Raw genomic sequence first — 8,438 nt, 5'->3', positions numbered from 1 at the left:
GAGAGCACGGGTGTGGCAGCCTGGAGATGGGAACAAAAGCTGCAAAGCAGGTGAAATAAGCTGGCCTTGCTGCCTAACACTGCAAAATGGCCTTAACACCATTTGCTGCCCGTCTTTGAACAGCAGCTTTCTATTTCAGGTGCAAAGGAAACTTACCTGAAACTTTCCTATTATCTGATAAGTTTTCAGTGGTATGAGAATAAGGAATCTAGGAAAAATTAAGATACCCTTTTATTCTATGCTTTATCTGAATTGTATCTGTGCTGAAGAGAAAGCAATTTTTAAAAACAGGAAGTCACCATTAATGAGCATCCCTTGATGAAGTTATCTGTGTAGAGCTGCTGAATAACTCATAGGACAATGTCGGTGTCATGGTGGATTGGCAGTGAGTTATCTAAGAAATATTAATTGTATTATTAACATTCTTGACAAAAGCAAACTGGGAGTATGTACCGTAATCACTGTGAACAGTGAGGCAGTTCAGAGGTGAAGCGGTTTCATGTTTGATTGCATCTGTCCATTGAAGAACGTTTTCTTGTAGAATTAGGCAGAAACAGATCTTTAAATGAGACAAGTTACATTAAAGCACTGAGAAACTCTCTGCTGAATTCTGAAACCTAATGATTTGTTAGAAGTTGTCAAGAATCTATTCTTAATGTTATTTTGTTAATTGATAGAAAGGTTAAACAGTGTGGATTGAGCCAGGAGTACTTTTAGCTGCAGTAATGGCCAAGTCTTTCTAGCTTGCTTGATTTACAACCCTTGAGACATTATTTTAGTTATATTAGTGGAGGTCAATGAAGGAGACAACAGGGCAATTTTTGAGATCCAGAGAAGAAGTTGACTGAAAGAAGCCATCGTGCTCCCAAAGCTTGGAAACTGCAGTAGACAAAGGTAATTGCCTAACAGTAGAGGGAAGAAGTATGAACCAAACACAGATCTGCCCCAGCTGGTTCAGTTGTACTGGAACGCTTAGGTATTACTTGTAGATCTGTGGTGAGTAGGGCATCGTACTCATTTTCCGAATTGTACCTGTTTGTGAGGCTTTTCCTCAATGTTAATAGAGCTAGTAGGCTCCACAGAAATTCTCATAAGGTCTGTATTAAAGAGACTTGATGCAGAAGTAAGAAAGCCAGAAATTTGTGCCAGAAGGACTGGGCAGTTGACTGATGGGAGAAGAGAGCCAAGCCTTGTTCAGAGAAGGTTATTATTTCTTTTATACTATCTCTTCCAATTTAATTTAAGTGAAGACAGTGCCAGTTTGAAGAAGAAAAAAGTGAAACTGAGAAGAAAAGTGCTTTTTATTTAAGTGATGATGTGAAGATTAACCTTAAAGTGCAGACAATGCACATTTCTGCTGTACTGTTTATCTGTGATAATGAGCTTGTAAGTTTGGGGTTTTTTCCTATAAAGTTTCATCTCCAGTTCAGTTGTTTTATAACTGGTTACAACATTTGTCATTGCATTATTCCTAGCAATGATAACTTGTGTGAGTTGTATTGCTCCAATCTCTTTCACGGGCACCCCCTTGTCGTGGGGAAGGAGCTTGCATGCCCTTGTGAGGTTGAGAGCTGTGCTGGTGGTGGCATGTGCCTCCGGTGGGGTCTCCCAGGCCAGACAGGTCTCGGCTGAAGGGTCAGACAAAGTGTGTCCACGGGCAGGATGGGCTCACTAGTCTTCGGGCAGCCATCCTAGGAGAAGGACAACTCTGACTCCAAACCCGGGCAGATGGAGCTCGTTTAGCCTTGTAAGGCATCCATCTAAGAGAAGGACACTCTAAACAAACCTATGACCCGAGGACTTCGCTGTCACCGTCCAAGCTCGCTAGGCCCTGGCAGATGAACCTCAGGTGTAAAGGGTGGAGCCAGTTCCGCACACACTGCGCCTCACCTAAAAAATCCACTGCACAGGCCTGAAGGGTGCACTCACGTTTGCAAAGCCCTGTAGCGAACTGACTACCGTCAGTGGTCCACTCTGGCCTCCAATCAGGAGATTTGGAGACACACCATACATAACACTGCTGTCTCCTTTGAGACATGTAGGATCAGTCTCGAGGAGAAAAGACAGCGCAGAAAGAACCGTGCCTCGATTATACCACCCAAGGAGACCTTCCGGTGTGCTTTTAGCAACCGGACTTGCCTATCCCGCATTGGCCTTTTCAGCCATCAGCGCGCTTGCCGTAAGCATGGGTGAAGCCCTTCCCAAATCTTCGTTCGGAAGCCAAGCCACGATGATGATTGCTCCAGTGGGTGTTCTCTGTGCTGCCTGATGGCTTCGAACAGTTGATGTCAGGTACCTGTTTCGTATTTGGGTGTGCGACTGAGGGAAAGCTTGTAGCACGTCCTCTGAAAACATGAAGACTTGCCAACCCTTTCCTATGCTCTTACTGTATTTCAGTGCACTGTGAATGAAGAAAGTGAACTTGAGTGTAGTTGTGCTAAATACACTAAAAAGCCTGTAAGTATCAGAAGAGTTGATTTTTCTTCTGCTGGGCTCTGGCTACTAATGCAGGTTTAAACTACTCCCTACCACCCCCAAAAAATGTTAAGCAATCAGTGGACTGATATAGCTAGGCAGGAAACGAATGTGCAGCAATAAAAATTTCTAATTGATAAATAATTGTGTCCTTTTTAAATTTTCTGTTTTAACAACTTTTCTTCATTGGTGTGGGAAACTTCTTGAGGTCACTTGTGCACTAAAGAATGATTTGCATGATGGCTAGAAAGTACAAAATGCTTGATCCTAAGTTGGGCCATCAGTTCAACCCTGCCAACTAGAAGAATTTTATTTCCTTTCTGCATTTTGGATTCATATTTGATCCTATGTAGCAGCTGATTAATATTGTAAGATATTTTTTCTTTGGAAAAAGGATCATAATAGTGTGTACAACTGTAGTCTTAAATTGTAGTTGTCCACGTTAACAAGCTTTTTCATGTGTTTCCACTTGCTCAGATGGATCAAATAGGTCATTCGGAGAAACTGCCTGTTATCTAAGACTGTGGGCGGAGTGGGTTGGAAATGCTGTGCACTGCAGGTCAGGGAATTAATTTGCAGCAGAGCACCAGAGGGAGGAAAACAGGCTATTTGCCAGCTCAGTCCTGAATGTGTTGGGGATGCAGTAGGGGAAGACAAAGCAAAGGAGGCAGTAGGTCAGGGTTACATCACCTCCGTTCTGCTCATGGCTTCCGCTGAGGAGCAGCTTTGGAGCAATAAGGCAGCAGTGCCAGCCCTCTGCCAGGCTGAAATTCTTTTGTGCTTGGGAAATCTTTGAAGTACATTTTAGAGTGGTTTGGGGATCACTGTACCCATGGTAGGCAGGCAGTTACCTGGCACTGGTGGAAGAGAAAGCCCATTTTATGTTTATTGCAGCGAATAGCCATGTTCAAAGGAGATGGCTCTTACTCTTCTGTTGCTATAAAGCTATGTAAAATGCAATGTTAAGTGTATCAAAGTTACTAGATTATTTTCAGATTTCTTTTAACACAAGACAAACATTTTGAGAGCCTTTACTAAAAAGGCTTAAGTATGTATATATTGCTGTGAGAGCATGTCTGTATCCATGGTACTTCACTAGTAATATTTTGATTCACAGACTAAGTGCTTAAGTTATGGGAGGTATGGCTGAAAAGCTCTGTACTGAGAACAGTCTTTCAGTACAAGTTTGGGAATACTTCATTTCAGCAAAGACATGTCTAATATTCGTTAAAGGCTTTTCAGTGTGGAGGAGTAAAACATTTTTTTTTTTCCTTATGGTAGCATCTGGAACACTGACATTTTTGAGATCTGATATTGCTCTTTTCTGCAGAGAGAGGATGATGCCCTGTAATGATGCTGTACTTACTGTAGCCTCTCAAGTGGGTCTTAGTTGTAAATAGCCTTTCTGTAAATGGGGATTCCTCTTAGTTACTGAGAGCTCTATTTGGGTGGGTAGTAAGATAGAGGGAAGTGAATTCCATGATTAGGTCTTTGTGTTAGAGATGATCAGAACAGATGTAAGTTAAATGTAATTTGTCAAAAGAATGCATACTGGCTTAGTAAAAAATGTCATTTTAGCTAATAAGTAGTTACTACATCTTTGTTAAGAGACCATTTTTACTGGAAACAGCGCTCAAACGGCTGCGACCTCTTGTTTGACAGTCAGTATGCCAGTGTTCACCTCTTCATATGTATCAATTGGAGATGTAATTATTCAATGTATGCATAAAAACTTTGAATATATGCAGGAGGTCAGATCAAAATTTCCATTAATAAACCTGTGATGTTTGGAATGTTTAGTGCCCTCTTTGAGGGTACACTAGCAAGACAGGTCAGGAAGAGGAGCTTTGACGTTTCAGTTCAACAGAAACTGCAGCAGTTGTTGCTGGGCTGGGGCAATACAGCATTTAGATCACTAGAGATCCCCATGCCTTTAATTCATGATGAATTTGGTACCGGTCTATAGTGGGCTGGGATAAACTAGGGTAGAAAAATCCCAAGTTACTATTAAAAGGTGGAGCATCTAGCAGTTGGCAGTGGGAAATAGTAAAATATTTGATCAGACAAAGAAGAGAGACTGAAAGCATGGGCCTTTGGGATCTGTGCAAGATGGGTTGGAGAGAAAGCAGTGGAACTTGTTGCTGTCTGGAGAGAGACTTTGGATCTCTGATGGGTGAAACAGCTGTCTGTAGAGACCCTGCTGGGTTCTGAAGACAGGACTTTTGGGTGTCCTTTGAAATCCTGCTGCTTACATCAGAGTACATCACCTTATTACTGGTTTCTTCTGTTAATGAAAGTAACCCATTAAAACCTGAATACTAGCTTATTGCTTTAATTACAACAAAATCTTTCATTATGCTTGCCCTTAGTGTGTGTTTATCAGTTGCTTCGGTTGTCATAAATGTGACAAAGGAGTTCTGCAACATCAAGCCAAAAATGAATGAAAAAATGTGAAGGATATATTTAAACAAAGACTCTAAAATACCATCTATTAAGCTCGTGGTGGTATCACGAACTGAGTTACCTTGAATAGATTTTACTCACACTTCAAAAAATGGGTATTGAAGAGTTACTGAAGAACATGGAAAGTTACCTTCCTCTAAAGAAATCTTGCAAAGACCTCAGGAAGGGCATGTTAAATTTAATAGTATAGAAGAGCAGCACAGATTTTTATCAAGGATGTGTGTGAAAGGGTGGATAAGTTTGCCTTTTGATCTAAACATACGTTTTAGAGCATAAGTAAGATGAAGTTACTGGCTTTTTTTTTACCTGTTCTGAAAGTGAATGTAGCAGTGGCTGTTAGCTTTATGCTCTGATTATTGAGTATATGGCCAATTACTGCTGGGCCAAAAATAAACCAACTTTTTGTCCTCTGCTGTGGGTAACTACATACACTGTCTCACTACCACTCATTATCTTTCCTATCAAAATAGAAGAAAAATGCTCTCCGTTATGTGAAACACTGAGCTCTGTTTTCCAGGAAATGAGGAACTTGGAGGAAATCCCAAAGTAGCATCTCTGCAGTGGCTGCCTGTTGTGCTGCTGGAGAGCCTAAACAGAGCAGCTGAAACAAAACTGAGCTCATCCTGGTATGCAAACGAACCAAATGATAACAGATAAAGCCACCAAAGGATACATTAAAATCCGGAGGCTTTTATGTAGAAAGATGGATCAAGTGAAAGATTTACTACTTCAATTCCAACTAATTGATTTCTGTTGCTTAAATTAGAGCAAAACCTCAGTGTTACCATGTAGCCGAACCCATTCGTTCTTAGCTTACAAAGCAGAATACAGTAATTAACTAAATTGAATGTTTCTTGAAGCTCTTTGAAAGAAAAGACTAATTTGCTTACAATGCATTGGATAGTCTGTCTAAATTGGCTGGCATCCTTCCAGTTTCAAAGTCGCTTAGATTTGAAATTATGGAAGCAAGTACTCCAGATTTCCTATTTAGGTTACTCTGCTTTGGGTGTCATAAGGAGGAATGGAAGAGGGAAGTAAAGTGACAGAGAATTGGTTTTGTGTAGTAGGATAAAATAAACACTGTAGAAAATCAGATAATTTGGGAAATGGAACATCTGGAAACAGCAAAAACAATTCACCTGTAAAAAAACTTTCAGCATTTATACACTAAATGTATATATATAACGTCAGATTCAAATATAATTCTTCTCAGAGTTCCCTACCATAATATTTCTTTGTAATTCCTGCAGCTTTTGTAAAATTTAACTGGTAGGAGTACTTTTTACCACTGCGTCTCTCTGATGCTAAAAGGTCTTTGCAAACTTCTATTAACTCCCTGGAAACAGGAATCTGTCTATTTCATCCTACTCTGCCAACCTGTATGACTGTGATGGTAAAGTGGGAGCAATAGGTAAAGCACCTGGTCTCAAGAGAGATCAGTAATAACTGGTTTAATAATAATTAATAAAAATCAGTAATAAATCAGTAATAACTAATAAATATGCAGTGAGTGACTCCTACAGTTTAAATGCTTTAATCCTCAGTTTCATTCTTTGCTTTGTAATTTCAGGTAGGAAATAAGTGGTTTAGGAGTGATTTCCTTGTGGGACCTACTTTCAAGATACTTTGGTTCCCCAGCTAGACCAAGCTCAATGCTGATGAGAGAAGTGTACTCAATACCAGACCAAATCTTTGTTCGCGAAGCCAAGCCATGATGATGATGACTCAATACGAGAAATTAAGAAATGGAAGGAAGGAAAATAGGAAACACGCTATTAGTCTGCGTTTTCTCACTATAAAGCATCACACTAGTTTTCACCTGACTCCTTGGATATCTCCATTTTATCTTGAAAGAGGGAGGTGGTGGCAGTCTGGCTTGTTCTTCAGCCAGTGGTTCAGGACGGTGGTGTCAAAACAGGGTGTGGGCGTCTTTGCTCTGTTCTGTCTTCTAGGATTTGAACTTCAGTTCCCCTTGTGGTTACACTAGGGATTATTGTGAGGCTAGTTTTTCCCTCAGTTTCTACAATGGGCATCTCTTTGGACTCCTGGGGATCCAAGTGCCCCACTACTCCTGGCAGCATGTTATACTCAGCAGAGTGAGAGGTGTGTCTCTACAATGAAGTCTGACCAGTGTATGCTGATCAGTCTACCTGTGCTTTCTTGTCTTTTCTCATACCTGCTGGCCATGATCTGTGTTGTGATGACACGGAGGAGCTACAGAGGATTTTATTTTCGCTTTTCAGATTTGTTTCTAGAGAAGATGGTTGAATATTATGTATGCCAGTGTGTTTTTAAATGTACAGAGTGTTTTTTGTTTTTCACAACTTCACTGAAATTAAATGTGTTACCATATGACAGACTTGCAAAAATTGCTTTAATTGTTAACATATAATGTACTTTACATTAATGTGTAGTAAATATTGCCAGTGGTTTGTTAGTTCATTGTGTTGCATGAAGACAACTGTGATATTGGCATTAATGTTAAGATTATTTTGTGGCAATAGTGGTTACAGCAGTCTGTACTGAAATAACAGAAAACGTAAAATTTTTTTGTACCTATAGTAGGTTTTGTCTTTCTCAGTGGGGAACATACTAAAGGGGCAGGTTTCTTCAAAACTCCTGTCTTCTATTATTTTTTAAATGCAGAGGAAAATAAACTGGTAAACTGTAGACTTAAAGCAGTTCTATTGTTAAACAGTTCTGTACAGACAGGTTTGGATTTGTTGGAAAAATATTTTAAGTAGAACATGAAATCTGTAAATAGTGGAAGAAGTATGAGGCAGACAAAACATCCTTAATAAAAGCGCTCAGCCTTTTTCATGCTCTGAATCTACCTTTATTACGTTAATCAAATTCCACGCAGTTCCCAGCAGGATGTGTGAAAATTACCTTTTCAAATAAATGAATACAGATTATTTACTGCATATCAAGAAGCTGGTTATAGGTTTTTGATCTTTGTCCTGATACAAATGTAGATCTGAGCAGTTGTTAAGACCCTCTGACAAGTGCAGTGTCCTCTTAGTTTCCTGGAGGGCTGTGAGGGAGGTGGCAGGCAGGTGTGCCAGCCCTTACCCATTGGGCACTCAAGTGTGGAAACCACCTGCTTTACATTCGCAGGATGAGTTTAAGTCTATTCAACGACAGTGGTCCCAATATAACTCAATTCCTAATTCTCCAGGGTACTGTCAGGCATTCTTTTGGGCAAGAATAAAGTGCCTATTGTTGGGGGTGGAGAGAAGAAATCAGAGAAGTCTAATTTACTTCTAGTTTATTTACTGCTATTTTTCAGACAGATAGCTGAAAGTAATGAGCTCTTTAAATGATGCCTCCTTATCAGAATTCCCACTAAAGTAGTTAAGTGCAGCAAATCTGAGAAGGCAGCCTCTAGGAAAACTACAAAAAGTGGTTTGCCACTTTTATGCATTTTCTGTATTACTTAATTAGTTGGTGCCCCACTAATAAATTCTATTTTTAAAGTTTGTGGGATTTCGATGGGAAAG

This window comes from Buceros rhinoceros, unplaced genomic scaffold, assembly GCF_000710305.1.
Source record: "Buceros rhinoceros silvestris isolate BGI_N320 unplaced genomic scaffold, ASM71030v1 scaffold12817, whole genome shotgun sequence".
Lineage (NCBI taxonomy): Eukaryota > Metazoa > Chordata > Aves > Bucerotiformes > Bucerotidae > Buceros > Buceros rhinoceros.
This window is presented reverse-complemented; position numbering follows the sequence as displayed.